The sequence below is a fragment of the Zea mays genome, chromosome 1, assembly GCF_902167145.1.
Source record: "Zea mays cultivar B73 chromosome 1, Zm-B73-REFERENCE-NAM-5.0, whole genome shotgun sequence".
In the NCBI taxonomy this organism is placed as follows: Eukaryota; Viridiplantae; Streptophyta; class Magnoliopsida; order Poales; family Poaceae; genus Zea; species Zea mays.
Window position 1 is genome coordinate 191,697,976 of NC_050096.1, and position 15,464 is coordinate 191,713,439.

Genomic DNA, 15,464 nt, shown 5'->3' on the forward strand with positions numbered 1-15,464 from the left:
CCAAGTTTGAAACATGTGGACTCTATCATTTTATGGGACAACGCACGGATTTTAATGAAATGGCTGTTAAGCAATTTTTGGCCACCTCTGAAATTGATATTGCAGAAGAGTCTATCACCTGGATGACTGGTTTCAAGCGCTATTCTGCTTCTTTTGCTGACTTTGCCGCTGCAAACAGTCTGGACTATGGCACCATTTCTGCTGGCTTGGATCTTTATACTGAAGATAATTTTGAGGATTTTCTGCAGTTTTATGAGCCCGCCAGGCTCGGTATTCCCAGGAGGTTTGGAGAGACAGCAGGCCTCAGACATCATCCTGCTGTCATCAACAAGATTGCCAGAGTCACCATTCTTCCCAAGAGTGGTGATAAGAGTAAAATTCGAGATAAGTTCTGGAACATAATCCAGCACATCATGAATGGTGAAGTCATGAACATTGTTCTTTTCATGATGCGGCAGCTTAATGACTTAAAGATGGACAAGAATCAAAACTTGGCATATGCTCCATACATTATGGCTCTTATCAAATCCAAGACAAGATTTGAGGGCCCATGTGAGATTGTTCACACTCCCTTCAGGCCTTTTAAGAATGAGATAGGGTTTCTCACCAGGCCACTCACTCCGTTCCCAGATGATGAGGAAGACCCTGGCTATGAAGGTGGAGCCGCTCCTAATGTTGAGGAACAACAGATGCCTCCTCCTCCACCTCCTCCTCAGCCTCAGCACTATTGGGAGCCTGCTCCAGGATATTTTGATCCTTATTTTCACACTATGCAGCAAGGGCTGGAGACTCATATTGATACTCGCTTTGAGGGGTTGATGTCACATGTGGATCACCGCCTCGATGACATGCAGTCTCGCTTTGACAGCAACTGGGATGCGCTCAACTCTGAATTTTCTGACTTTCGTGATCAAATTCACACTAATGTCACTGATCCCATCATGTCAAGGCTGAATAATATGCAACAAAGTTTTCAAGATAACATGGGTGCTCTCTCCAGTCAGTTTGACAATCTTTCTACAACTGACAACATGCATGATATAAGTCAGAGGCAGCAGCAGCTCCAGCAGGACTTTGGCCAGTTCTCCTCCCTGTTTGACACCTTCAGCACTCATTATTACAACATGCATCCTCCGCCGAGTGATCAATAAGGCCTCTCCTTTGTGGCAATTGATGCCAAAGGGGGAGAGAAGTGATGAGAAGTTGTCATGCGAGGTGTCTCCTTCAGGGGGAGTTGGTGGTTCTATGTGGACACTAAGACCATGCATATGCATCTTATCTTTTTCATGCCGCTTTAGTTTATGTTTTATGCATTTGGAACTTGGTTTGATCTATTAACTCTATGTCATATGTCTGTGGACTATTATCTGTAATATTCTGTGGGATGAACTATGTTTTAGTTCAAATTACTCTGTGTGTGTGGTTAATCGAGATGTGATTATAATTGCTGCGCTCACTCTACGAATCATCTCTTGTATGCCTCGATAACCATGATTGTAGGAAAGTCTCCATCAAGCTCCAATATATTATGTGTGTTAAATCTTCAACTTCAAATAATCCTGCACACACTTAGGGGGAGCCTTTCTTGCATACTGAGTTTTCATTTGGATTTATCTATCTCATGGACAGAACTTCAAATCAAGATAAGTCCTATGAAACTCATCTCCAAGATCTATCTTATACCTTAGGTATGAGAGAGATTTGGAGAAACTAAAACTTCTCTTTAATATACTATGTGGTGTTGTCATCAATTACCAAAAAGGGGGAGATTGTGAATCATCTAGGCCCCTTTGGTAATGTTTTGGTAATTAATGACAACTACTTGTGGACTAACGATTCTTGGAGAAATAAGAATGCAGGGTTGGACCACATAGAACAGGAAATGTTGAAGAGTCATACGCATTGGTTGTGGATCAGATGAAGGCAAAGGTATAATATAGGTTTTACTTTTGCCGGTCTTGAGGAGTTTAGAGAAGATACTTGACCGGATTAGTAGGCTAGATAGCCGTACTATTAAGAGGGGTCAATGACTTAGATCTGTGTAAGACTTAGTGCCTCATAGAGCATCAAGTAGTTGCATTTACATAAGGACTAACAGCGCTTCTCATTTCGTGAGTTAAAAGTTCATTCAAAAGCATGTTTGAAATTTGAGAAGTCTTGGTCGCGCGGACTGTCCGGCCCTTGGGGGCGGACTGTCCGCGATCCTCCAGAGGGTCCGAGGTTTGACCATTTGTGTTGACTCTGTATTCTTTTGCACTGCGGACCGTCCGGGCCTTAGGGCCGGACCGTCCGCAGTCCTGACCAGAAGAAGGTGGCTTCGGGTCAGTCCCTGAATTATAGGCGGACGGTCCGCCTGTGAGGCGCGGACGGTCCGCATGTGTCTAACTCGTTTTTGGACAGGGACTGTGTGTTTTTATTGATTTGTACTACGGACGGTCCGGAGGACCAGTCCGGACAGTACTGTCTCAGGTCGCGGACGGTCCGGGATTTATAGCCGGACGGTCCGCGTGTGTTAACTCCGTTTGATCCGAGGCTCGGGTGTTTGAACTTGCCAGGTCGCGGACGGTCCGACCTTGAAGGGCGGACTGTCCGGACCCACCTTTTGAGTCTGCTCTGACATGTTTCAACGGTCATTATAGCCGTTATGGTGTACGGCGGACCGTCCGGCCCTAGGGCGCGGACGGTCCGCGCGTGCGCAGAACTGCCCCTTTTGCACATAACGGTTGGTTTTAGATGGGGGACTATAAATAGAAGGGTAGCTCGTGTGTGAGACTACTCTTGGCCATTCCTTGCACACATTGAGCTCATTTGTGATCCTCCAACTCACTCTCTCACACTCTTTGCTTGAGGTTGCATTCTAGTGAGAGATTGAGGGTTCCTAGTGCATTTGCATCATTTGGTGATTCGTGAGGCACTAGGTGATACACCGAGCAAGCGTCGTTGGCTTGTTACTCTTGGAGGTTGCCGCCTCCTAGACGGCTCGGGTGATTGTCTCCGTCGAGCTCTCCAAGAAGATTGTGGAGAAGCCGCGGTGTTGATTGTAAGGGGTTCGCGCCTACCTCGCCGGAGCGGCAAAGGTGACATTAGTGGAATCGAGGTATTGAGTGATTTCTTGTCCACTTGGCTCAAAGATCAAGTCATGTCTTGATAGAGGAGCAAGTGAGAGCTTGAAGTCCACCTCAACGTGGATTAGGGGTGATCGGCAAATCACCGATACCACGGGATAAATTTCGGTGTCTATTCCTTCTAGCATTACTTATTGCCTTGCAATTGATTAGTGTTTTTGCTTATTGTTTCTTCAAGTATTCAATCTCCGTAGTTGTCTTTCATACATTGTTTACTTATTGACACTAGTAAATTTATTCCTCTTGTTGTATTGATTAAATTTACTTAGTATTGTTGTTTTTAGTCAAAACCGTCTATTCACCCCCCCCTCTAGCCGGTGTCCTAGATCCTACAGCGGGGACGAGGACGGGACAGGCGCTCTCTTGGGGCCGCTCGCTTCCCTCTCCCGCGTGGACGCTTGTAACCCCCTACTGCAAGCGCACCCGACCTGGGCGCGGGACGAACACGAAGGCCGCGGGATTCCCACCTCTCTCACGCCGGTCTCCGGCCGCCTCGCTCCTTCCCCCCTTCGCGCTCGCCCACGCGCTCGACCCATCTGGGCTGGGGCACGCGGCGACACTCACTCGTCGGCCCGAGGGACCCCCTGGTCTCGAAACGCCGACAGTTGGCGCGCCAGGTAGGGGCCTGCTGCGTGTTGACGAACAGCTTCCCGTCAAGCTCCAGATGGGCAGTCTCCAGCAACCTCTCCGACCCGGGACGGTGCTCCGTTTCGGGAGTCTTGAGTTCATGGCCTTCGACGGCGGCTACGACATGATACTCCTTCCACCGCCGCGCAACAACGACAATGGCGGCCGACAGCCCGCCCGCCGGCGGAGGAATCGACGACGTCTTCCCCGCGTGGTGGAAGAACAACGTTCGAGCTCGCCCCGTCCTCTCCCCCGCCAACGGAGGAGGAGGCGGGGCAACCAAGGCCAAGCGGGAGGCCGCGCCTCGTCGGCTGTCGAGCGAGTCGACGTCCCCAGCGCCCCAACGGGGGGCGCGTTGGGCGTCGACCTCGCGTTTGAGACGAAGGCGAGTGCCGTCTCCCCGCGACACGCCAATCCCGAGCAAGCGGACGACGCCAGTGCGCTCGCGGAGAGCTTGCAGGTCGTCGCCCTCGTACCTGAGACGACGGGGCAATCAGTCCCCGACGTGACTATGTCGCCGCTCGTCGACCGAAAGGTACCGACCGATTCCCATCCTACGTCATTTGGACTCAGCCTCAACCCGCCTAGCGACCTTGCTTTGGCGGGCGCTCTCGTAGAGGCGAGATCAAACCCTCTGGGGTTTCGCATGCGGTCGCCTTGGGACCGGCTGACGGACGTCTCGACCTACGGGCCCTCTGGGTCCGAGGAAGATGACGACCCCAGCGTCTGTTGGGATTTCTCTGGACTTGGCAACCCCAGTGCCATGCGGGATTTCATGACCGCATGTGACTACTGCCTCTCCGACTGTTCCGACGGTAGCCGCAGCCTCGACGACGAGGACTGCGGCCCAAGCCGCGAATGTTTCCACGTCGATCTAGGGGATCCCTCCGAAGGCAATCATCTCGGCATGCCGGAGGACGGTGATCTCCCTAGGCCGGTGCCTCGCGCTGACATCCCACGGGAGCTAGCTGTGGTCCCCGTTCCGGCAGGGGGTCACGACCCACAGCTCGAGCAAGTCCGCGGGGCGCAGGCCAGGCTCGACGAGGGAGCAGGAGCGCTTGAGCCGATCCGCCGGGATGTCGGGCAGGCATGGGCGGGCCAACCCCCGGCCGGAGAAATATGTCACCTGCCCCAGGGTCTCCAGCACCGCGTCGCCGACGACGTCAGGGTCAGGCCGCCACCCGCATCCAGTGGGGTCGGTCAGAACCTGGCTGCAGCAGCGATGCTTCTCCGCGCGATGCCGGAGCCATCAACCACCGAGGGTCGGCGAATCCAGGGAGAGCTCAAGAATCTCCTGGAAGGCGCTGTGGTCCGACGGGCCGAGAGCTCTACCTCCCGAAGGCAGGGATACCCCTCGGAACCTCATGCCGCGACTTCCCGATTCATGCGGGAAGCCTCGGTCTACACCGGGCGCACGCGCAACACCGTGCCTGCGGCCCCGGGCCACCTCGGCAACGAGCACCATCATCGCGACCGTCGGGCCCACCTCGACGAGAGGGTGCGCCGAGGTTACCACCCCAGGCGTGGGGGACGCTACGACAGCGGGGAGGATCGGAGTCCCTCGCCCGAACCACCCGGTCCGCAGGCCTTCAGCCGGGCCATCCGACGGGCACCGTTCCCGACCCGGTTCCGACCCCCGACTACTATCACAAAGTACTCGGGGGAAACGAGACCGGAACTGTGGCTCGCGGACTACCGCCTGGCCTGCCAACTGGGTGGAACGGACGACGACAACCTCATCATCCGCAACCTCCCCCTGTTCCTCTCCGACACCGCTCGCGCCTGGTTGGAGCACCTGCCTCCGGGGCAGATCTCCAACTGGGATGACCTAGTCCAAGCCTTCGCCGGCAATTTCCAGGGCACGTACGTGCGCCCCGGGAATTCCTGGGACCTCCGAAGCTGCCGGCAGCAGCCGGGAGAGTCTCTCCGGGACTACATCCGGCGATTCTCGAAGCAGCGCACCGAGCTGCCCAACATCACCGACTCGGATGTCATCGGCGCGTTCCTTGCCGGCACCACCTGCCGCGACCTGGTGAGTAAGTTGGGTCGCAAGACCCCCACCAGGGCGAGCGAGCTGATGGACATCGCCACCAAGTTCGCCTCTGGCCAGGAGGCGGTCGAGGCTATCTTCCGAAAGGACAAGCAGCCCCAGGGCCGCCCATCGGAAGATGCTCCCGAGGCGTCTACTCCGCGCGGCGCCAAGAAGAAAGGCAAGAAGAAGTCGCAAGCGAAACGCGACGCCGCCAACGCGGACCTTGTCGCCGTCGCCGAGTACAAGAACCCTCGGAAGCCCCACGGGGGTGCCAACCTCTTCGACAAGATGCTCAAGGAGCCGTGCCCCTATCATTAGGGGCCCGTCAAGCACACCCTTGAGGAGTGCGTCATGCTTCGGCGCCACTTCCACAGGGCCGGGCCACCCGCGGAGGGTGGCAGGGCCCGCGACGACGACAAGAAGGAAGATCACCAAGCAGGAGAGTTCCCCGAGGTCCGCGACTGCTTCATGATCTACGGTGGGCATGCGGCGAATGCCTCGGCTCGGCATCGCAAGCAAGAGCGCCGGGAGGTCTGCTCGGTGAAGGTGGCGGCGCCAGTCTACCTAGACTGGTCCGACAAGCCCATCACCTTCGACCAAGCTGACCACCCCGACCACGTGCCGAGCCCGGGGAAATACCCGCTCGTCGTCGACCCCGTCGTCGGCGACGTCAGGCTCACCAAGGTCCTTATGGACGGGGGCAGCAGCCTCAACATCATCTACGCCGAGACCCTCATGCTCCTGCGCGTCGATCTGTCCTCCGTCCGAGCAGGCGCTGTGCCCTTCCACGGGATCATTCCCGGGAAGCGCGTCCAGCCCCTCAGACGACTCGACCTTCCCGTCTGCTTCGGAACGCCCTCCAACTTCCGAAGGGAGACTCTGACGTTCGAGGTGGTCGGGCTCCGAGGAACCTACCACGCGGTACTGGGGAGGCCATGCTACGCGAAGTTTATGGCCGTCCCCAACTACACCTACCTGAAGCTCAAGATGCCGGGCCCCAACGGGGTCATCACCGTCGGCCCCACGTACAAACACGCGTTCGAATGCGACGTGGAGTGCGTGGAGTACGCCGAGGCCCTCGCCGAGTCCGAGGCCCTCATCGCCGACCTGGAAAGCCTCTCAAAAGAGGTGCCAGACGTGAAGCGTCATGCCGTCAACTTCGAGCCAGTGGAGACGGTTAAGGCCGCCCCCCTCGACCCCAGTGGCGACGCCTCCAAGCAGATCTGGATCGGTTCCGGGCTCGACCCCAAATAGGAAGCAGTGCTCGTCGACTTTCTCCACGCGAACGCCGACGTCTTCGCGTGGAGTCCCTCGGACATGCCCGGCATACCGAGGGATGTCGCCGAGCACTCGCTGGATATTCGGGCCGGAGCCCGACCCGTCAAGCAGCCTCTGCGCCGATTCGACGAGGAGAAGCGCAGAGTGATAGGCGAGGAGATCCACAAGCTAACGGCAGCCGGGTTCATCAAAGAGGTATTCCATCCCGAATGGCTTGCCAACCCTGTGCTTGTGAGAAAGAAAGGGGGGAAATGGCGGATGTGTGTAGACTACACTGGTCTCAACAAAGCATGTCCGAAGGTTCCCTACCCTCTGCCTCGCATCGATCAAATCGTGGATTCCACTGCTGGGTGTGAAACCCTGTCTTTCCTCGACGCCTACTCAGGGTATCACCAAATCAGGATGAAAGAGTCCGACCAGCTCGCGACTTCTTTCATCACGCCCTTCGGCATGTACTGCTATGTCACCATGCCGTTCGGTTTGAGGAATGCGGGCGCGACGTACCAGCGGTGCATGAACCATGTGTTCGGCGAACACATCGGTCGCACAGTCGAGGCCTACGTCGATGACATCGTAGTCAAGACGAGGAAAGCTTCTGACCTCCTCTCCGACCTTGAAGTGACATTCCGATGTCTCAAAGCGAAAGGCGTCAAGCTCAATCCCGAGAAGTGTGTCTTCGGGGTGCCCCGGGGCATGCTCTTGGGGTTCATCGTCTCCGAGCGGGGCATCGAAGCCAACCCGGAGAAGATCGCAGCCATCACCAGCATGGGGCCCATCAAGAACTTAAAAGGCGTACAGAGGGTCATGGGATGTCTCGCGGCTCTGAGCCGCTTCATCTCACGCCTCGGCGAAAGAGGTCTGCCTCTGTATCGCCTCTTAAGGAAGGCCGAGTGCTTCGCTTGGACCCCTGAGGCCGAGGAAGCTCTCGGGAACCTGAAGGCGCTCCTCACAAAGGTGCCTATCTTGGTGCCTCCAGCTGACGGAGAAGCCCTCTTGGTCTACGTCGTCGCGACCACTCAGGTGGTTAGCGCCGCGATTGTGGTCGAGAGGCAAGAAGAGGGGCATGCATTGCCCGTTCAGAGGCCAGTTTACTTCGTCAGCGAGGTACGGTCCGAAACCAAGATCCGCTACCCACAAGTTCATAAGCTGCTGTATGCAGTGATCCTGACGCGGCGGAAGTTGCGACACTACTTCGAGTCTCATCCGGTAACTGTGGTGTCATCCTTCCCCCTGGGGGAGATCATCCAGTGCCGAGAGGCCTCGGGCAGGATTGCAAAGTGGACGGTGGAAATCATGGGCGAGACAATCTCGTTCGCCCCTCGAAAGGCCATCAAGTCCCAGGTCTTGGCGGACTTTGTAGCCGAATGGGTCGACACCCAGCTACCGACGGCTCCGATCCAACCGGAGCTCTGGACCATGTTTTTCGACGGGTCACTGATGAAGACGGGAGCCGGCGCGGGCCTACTCTTCATCTCGCCCCTCGGGAAACACCTACGCTATGTGCTACGCCTCCATTTCCCGGCGTCCAACAATGTGGCTGAGTACGAGGCTCTGGTCAACGGGTTGCGGATCGCCATCGAGCTAGGGGTCAGGCGTCTCGACGCCCGTGGTGACTCGCAGCTCGTCATCGACCAAGTCATGAAGAACTCCCACTGCCGCGACCCGAAGATGGAGGCCTACTGCGATGAGGTTCGGCGCCTGGAAGACAAGTTCTACGGGCTCGAGCTTAACCACATCGCTCGACGCTACAACGAGACTGCGGACGAGCTGGCAAAAATAGCCTCGGGGTGAACAACGGTTCCCTCGGACGTCTTCTCCCGGGATCTGCATCAACCCTCCGTCAAGATCGACGACTCGCCCGAGCCTGAGGCGCCCTCGGTCCAGCCCGAGGTACCCTCGGCACAGCCCGAGGCACCCTCAGCTCGACCCGAGGCGCCCTCGGTTCAGCCTGAGGTACCCTCGGCCTCCGAGGGCGAGGCATTGCGCATCGAGGAGGAACGGAGCGGGGCGACGCCTGATCGAAATTGGCAGACCCCGTACCTGCAATATCTCCGCCAAGGAGAGCTACCCCTCGACCGAGCCGAGGCTCGGCGGGTAGCGCGACGCGCCAAGTCGTTCGTCTTGCTGGGCGATGAGAAGGAGCTCTACCACCGCAGCCCCTCGGGCATCCTCCAGCGATGCATCTCCGTCGCCGAAGGTCAGGAACTCCTGCGGGAGATACACTCGGGGGCTTGCGGCCATCACGCAGCGCCTCGAGCCCTTGTCGGGAATGCTTTCCGACAAGGCTTCTACTGGCCAACGGCGGTGGCTGACACCACTAGAATTGTCCGCACCTGCGAAGGGTGTCAATTCTATGCGAAGCAGACCCACCTACCCGCTCAGGCTCTGCAGACGATACTCATCACCTGGCCCTTTGCCGTGTGGGGTCTGGACCTCGTCGGCCCCTTGCAGAAGGCGCCCGGGGGCTACACGCACCTGCTGGTCGCCATCGACAAATTCTCCAAGTGGATCGAGGTCCGAGCTCTGAACAGCATCAGGTCCGAGCAGGCGGTGGCGTTCTTCACCAACATCATCCATCGCTTCGGGGTCCCGAACTCCATCATCACCGACAACGGCACCCAGTTCACCGGCATAAAGTTCTTAGACTTCTGCGAGGATCACCACATCCGGGTGGACTGGGCCGCCGTGGCTCATCCCATGTCGAATGGGCAAGTAGAGCGTGCCAACGGCATGATTCTACAAGGGCTCAAGCCTCGGATCTACAACGACCTCAACAAGTTCGGCAAGCGATGGATGAAGGAACTCCCCTCGGTGGTCTGGAGCCTGAGGACGACGCCGAGCCGAGCCACGGGTTTCACGCCGTTCTTCCTAGTCTACGGGGCCGATGCTGTCTTGCCCACAGACCTGGAATACGGCTCCCCGAGGACGAGGGCTTACAGCGGTCAAAGCAACCAAGCTAGCCGAGAAGACTCGCTGGACCAGCTGGAAGAGGCTCGGGACAAGGCCTTACTACACTCAGCGCGGTACCAGCAGTCCCTGCGACGCTACCACGCCCGAGGGGTCCGGCCCCGAGACCTCCAGGTGGGCGACCTGGTGCTTCGGCTGCGGCAAGACGCCCGAGGGAGGCACAAGCTCACGCCCCCCTGGGAGGGGCCATTCGTCATCGCCAAAGTTCTGAAGCCCGGAACGTACAAGCTGGCCAACAGTCAAGGCGAGGTCTACGACAACGCTTGGAACATCCAACAGCTACGTCGCTTCTACCCTTAAGATGTTTTCAAGTTGTTCATATACCTCGCACCCACGCAAAGTTTAGTCATCAAGGAAGGGTCGGCCTCGCCTCGGCAAAGCCCGACCCTCCCTCGGGGGCTAAAAGGGGGGAACCCCCTCTGCGTTGAAATTTTCCTCGAAAAAAGATCTCTTCTGTCAGAATATCTTTCGTGCTTTCTGACTACTTCGAAAAGTGGATCCTGAAAACGACGGAGTACACGTAAGCAGCCAAGGCTGACCGAGCCGAGGGACTCCTACGCCTCCGGGATACGGATACCTCACTCATCACCTTCTGCGATAAGTAACTCGCGTTCGGATAAAGTGATTCCGCGGACCGAACAAGTCTTCACGTTCGGAAGCTCCTCTGCCAAAGCGATCCTTCGAGCCTTCTCGACTGAGTCGGTGACAGGGCCTCATGGACGGGTGAAAGTGCGCGTAAGCGGCAAGGCCGACCGAGCCGAGGGACTCCCACGCCTCCGGGATACGGATACCTCACTCATCACCTTCCGCGAGAAGCAACTCTCGCTCGCACAAACATCCCTGTTACCGACAAAAAAGTTCAGATACTCGAAACAAGAGGAAAGGAGACGCAGCTTTACAACACAGCGAGGGTGTGTATTCTGGCCTCGGCGGCCGCAGAAGGCACACGCTACAAGACACTCTGATCCTGCAGGCTCGGGTCTTGACGCTGGAAGGGGGCAGTAGCACCCTCGGCATCGACGACACCTTCAGCGAGGTCCGACCTAGCCTCGGACGGCGACGCGGTCCAGGGATCCCCACTCTGGAGGACGACGTCATCGCCACGCCCGGACAATCGCTGCCAGGGACTTCTCCGGGAATCCGGCCCGAGCAGGCGGCTCGGCCGGTTACCCCTGGGGCCTCGGCCAACCATCTTCCAAGGGCGCCAGCCCGACCCGAGGCCTCGGCTGATCAACTCCGGCGTCGGTCCCGCTAATGGACAACCCGGCTAGGCTCCGGCCAACCAGGTTTCATTTTCGAGCCAACTCCGCCTCTGTTCATGCTGATATCGCTACCCCTGGCCTCGGCTCGTCGAAGAGCGGCCAAGGGGTCCCTTTAACTAAGCTAGAGGAGCCTCAGACAACAAGGCCGACCGAGCCGAGGGACTCCTACGCCTCCGGGATACGGATACCTCACTCGTCACCTTGACACGGGGCGACTCATGCTTGGTGAAGCGGTTCAGATAATCAACAGGCGAGTCTTAGTGCTCGAAAATGAGGAAAAAACACGGCTCCGTGCCAAAATTACATACATGTTCAAGCCTCGACAGCCATAATGAACAAAAACACTGGCATTCAAAGTGCCATTACAAACGGAACTCCGGTTCCCCCTCCGCAGGTACGAACAACCCCACTCGATAGGGGTGGGCCTGCGGAGCAACAGAAGACCAACGAGCGGCGCGCCGTCACCCGCTCCAGCAACAGCGACGACGACGACTTCTGCTCCGGGGGGCCAAACAGCGGTAGCACTGACCTCAGGGCGGATGCTGCTGCCAGGAGGCCCCCGCCCATGCCCAAACTCGTGAGGCAAGGACGGGCAGAAGGCCGTAGAGTTGGAGGTCTGTCCGTGGCCAGCCCTGGCTATCTCGCCGGCAGAAGAACCTCTTCCAGCTGCCGTGGCAGACGCCGGCGCCGCGAGCGGCTCCGAAGCCACTCGCGTCCGAGAGCCAGGCACGGTGCAGCTGCCGGCGCCACGGACGACGACCGCCCTTCCCTCCGATCACTGAGTGAAGGAGCGGGCCGCCGCCCACGCAGGGGCCGACCCCAACTCGGCACACTCCCCTCCCCAGCCCTGGTGATGAAAATCCTTGAGGCTGAGGGAGGGGCAGAGGCCGCAGCCCGGCTCGCTTTCCCCCACCATCAAGCTGGAGGTCACCATCTTGGGTGACCGCCGGTGGAGGGCTGCAGCCGGGCTGCATGATGAAAATCCTTGCAGCCGAACGATGGCTGAAAGGTACCAACTCCCACGGAGTTGCGTTCCTCCAATGATGAGGCGAAAAGACGGCGGGTATCCCCCATCCGGGGGCTTGAAAGGTGGAAAGACGCGATGCATAAGGGAGCGAGAAGACATGGTCGCCTTCCGAAAGGGGTCGCCCTCCTTTTAAAGGCAACTCTCCCTACTTGCGCCCCCAACCGTCACGGGCTGAGTCTTCTCCAACACGCTCCAAGGCCCTCCCCTGCGGCGCGGGGGCTGGGTCCCGCATGTCATGCAAACCGGCTCAGAGCAGAAGAAGCCAAACCACCGCGCGTGGTGCACACAACCGCCCAGCGGTTACAAGTGACCCTCCACTTTTGCCCAGACCAACGGGCGAAAGAGGCGGGCAGCCATGCAGGAGGCATGCAACCGCGTCAAGTGGACGCGCTTCTCCGACTCCCGACACGCCCAGCATGGAGGCCCAAGCCCACGCGTCACGCAACCGGCGCGCCGGATGCATCATGCAAGCAACTGCACCGCCACTTGCGCCACCACCACGCCTCCTCGATTGCGGAACCAATACCGCGACTCGAGGCGACCCAGCCCACGACCCAGCAGCGCCAGCCTGGCGTGGCGGTCAATGCGGCCAAAAGTGGGCTGGCAGTAATGACGGTGGCAGGCGGGCGGGAGCAGCGGTCACGTCGTCAGCCAAGCTCACGTCCCATCCGGGGGCAGCGAGAGACCCCCCCTCTCACGGCGTGAAAACAACGCGCCTGTGATCTGTTTCTCGAATGGCTCGCGCACGCGCAACGGCCGCCCCGCCAACCGCTTGCCCCGTCGCCTTAACTCCGCGGCAGGACAGGCGGCGCTTCTGGCAGGAGCAGTGGGCGACGCTTCGCCTTCGCCGTAATAACCGCGCCAAAAAAGGTACGCCGCGTCGTTCGATTTCGTATCCTTTTCCTTTTTTCCTCTTTCTCTATCTCTTGCAACAGGGACCGGGAAAGGGGGATACCCCGAAAAAGATCCTTCCCCGTGAAGGAACCAGGCTCCGAGCCTCCTTACTGATCAGAGGTTCGAAGGCTGACCCCCCGAAGGGTTTCAACAGCCGCCTCAGATCGCGTGGGCCCTACACCCACTACTGGTCAGAGGTTCGAAGGCCGGCCCCGCGAAGGGTTCCACGGCTGCCTCAGGCTACTCGGGCTCCGCGCCCATTACTGATCAGGGGTTCGAAGGCTGGCCCCCGAAGGGTTCACAGCCGCCTCAGACGCCGAGCGAGGGATGACCAGGGGTACGTTCGATACATAACCAAGGCTCGGGCTGCGCTCCCGAGGTACCCTAGGACATTTCTGAGACCAGCGGGAGCGATCTTGTAACGGAATCCCATCAGAGGGAGGCATCGAGCCCTCGGACCCCGTCGCCAGGGGACCGGGTCCGGCAGATCACCCGCATGTACTTTTGGGCGTGCCTCTGGGCCCCTAGCCGACCCCTAACGAACGAGGCACGGACGTCCACTCGGATTACCCGCTTGCAGCTCACCGGAGACACCATGTTCGGCGCCCATCGAGGGTAACATGGCGCTTTCCCCCCCTCCTCCTTGCGGAAAGGCGACGCAGGGGCGTATGTAAAAAAGCCGAGTCTGTCCCTGATCGCCCTCTCGCCCTGTGCGGAGGCTCGGGGGCTGCTCTCGCAAACCCGGCTCCGGCCGAACCGTTGACAGCGTCAACATACCAGCCCAAGAACTTGGGCCCCGACCGTACACCCGGGCTACGGCCAGTTCGCATGAGGGAACAACCAGACCAGCCGAAGCATTACGCAAGGCATTAAGACCTCGGAGGAGTGAAACCACTCCTCCGAGGCCTCGGGGGCTACACCCGGCGGGTGCGCTCGCGCGCACCCACCGGAACAAAATGCAACCGACAAAGGCTGGTCCCCTTGCAAAAAAGTGCGACGAAAGCCTCCAAGCGAGTGCTAACACTCCCTTCGAGGCTCGGGGGCTACTGTCGGGGACCATAATTAGGGGTACCCTCAAGACTCCTAATTCTCAGCTGGTAACCTCCATCAGCATAAAGCTGCAAAGGCCTGATGGGTGCGATTAAGTCAGGGATCGGTCCATTCGAGTGACTCGACCATGCCTCGCCCGAGCCTAGCCTCGGACAAGGGCAGCCGACCCCGGAGGATTTCCGTCTCGCCCGAGGTCCCCCTCCAACGGCGGACACATCTCCGGCTCGCCCGAGGCCCTGCCTTCGCTAATAAGCAACCCTGACTAAATTGCCGCACCGACCGACCAAATCACAAGAGCATTTAACGCAAAGGTGGCCTGACACCTTTATCCTGTCGCACGCCGGCAGAGCCGAAGTGACCGCCGTCACTTCACCGCTCCACTGACCGGCCTGACAGAAGGACAGCGCCGCCTGCGCCACTCCGACTGCAGTGCCACTTGACAGAGTGAGACCGACAGGCAGTCAGGCCCTGCCAAAGGCACCATAGGAAGCTCCGCTCCGCCCGACCCAGGGCTCAGACTCGGGCTAGGTCCCGGAAGACGGCGAACTCCGCTCCGCCCGACCCAGGGCTCGGACTCGGGCTAAGTCCCGGAAGACGGCGAACTCCGCTTCGCCCGACCCAGGGCTCGGACTCGGGCTAAGTCCCGGAAGACGGCGAACTCCGCTCCGCCCGACCCTAGGGCTCGGACTCGGGCTCAGCCCCAGAAGACGACGAACTCCGCTCCACCCGACCCCAGGGCTCGGACTCCGCCCTGGCCTCTGCCGAACGACCTCCGCCTCGCCCGACCCAGGGGCTCGGACTCGGCCTCGGCCATGGAAGACAGACTCGATCTCGGCTTCGGAGGAGCCTCCACATCGCCCAACCTAGGGCGCAGGCCAGCCACGTCAACAGGAAGCGCCATCATCACCCTACCCCGAGCTGACTCGGGCCGCAGAGAACAAGACCGGTGTCCCATCTGGCTAGCTCCGCCAGATAGGCAATGATGGCGCCCCGCATGCTCTGTGACGACGGCGGCTCTCAGCTCTCTTACGGAAGTAGGAGGACGTCAGCAAGGACTCAACCGCTCCGACAGCTGTCCCTCCGCTAGGCTCCATCGCTCCTCCGACGGCCACGACATCACACCAGCTGGGTGCCAAAATCTCTCCGGCTGCCACATCGGCATGTACTTAGGGCGCTAGCTCTCCCCCGCTAGACACGTAGCA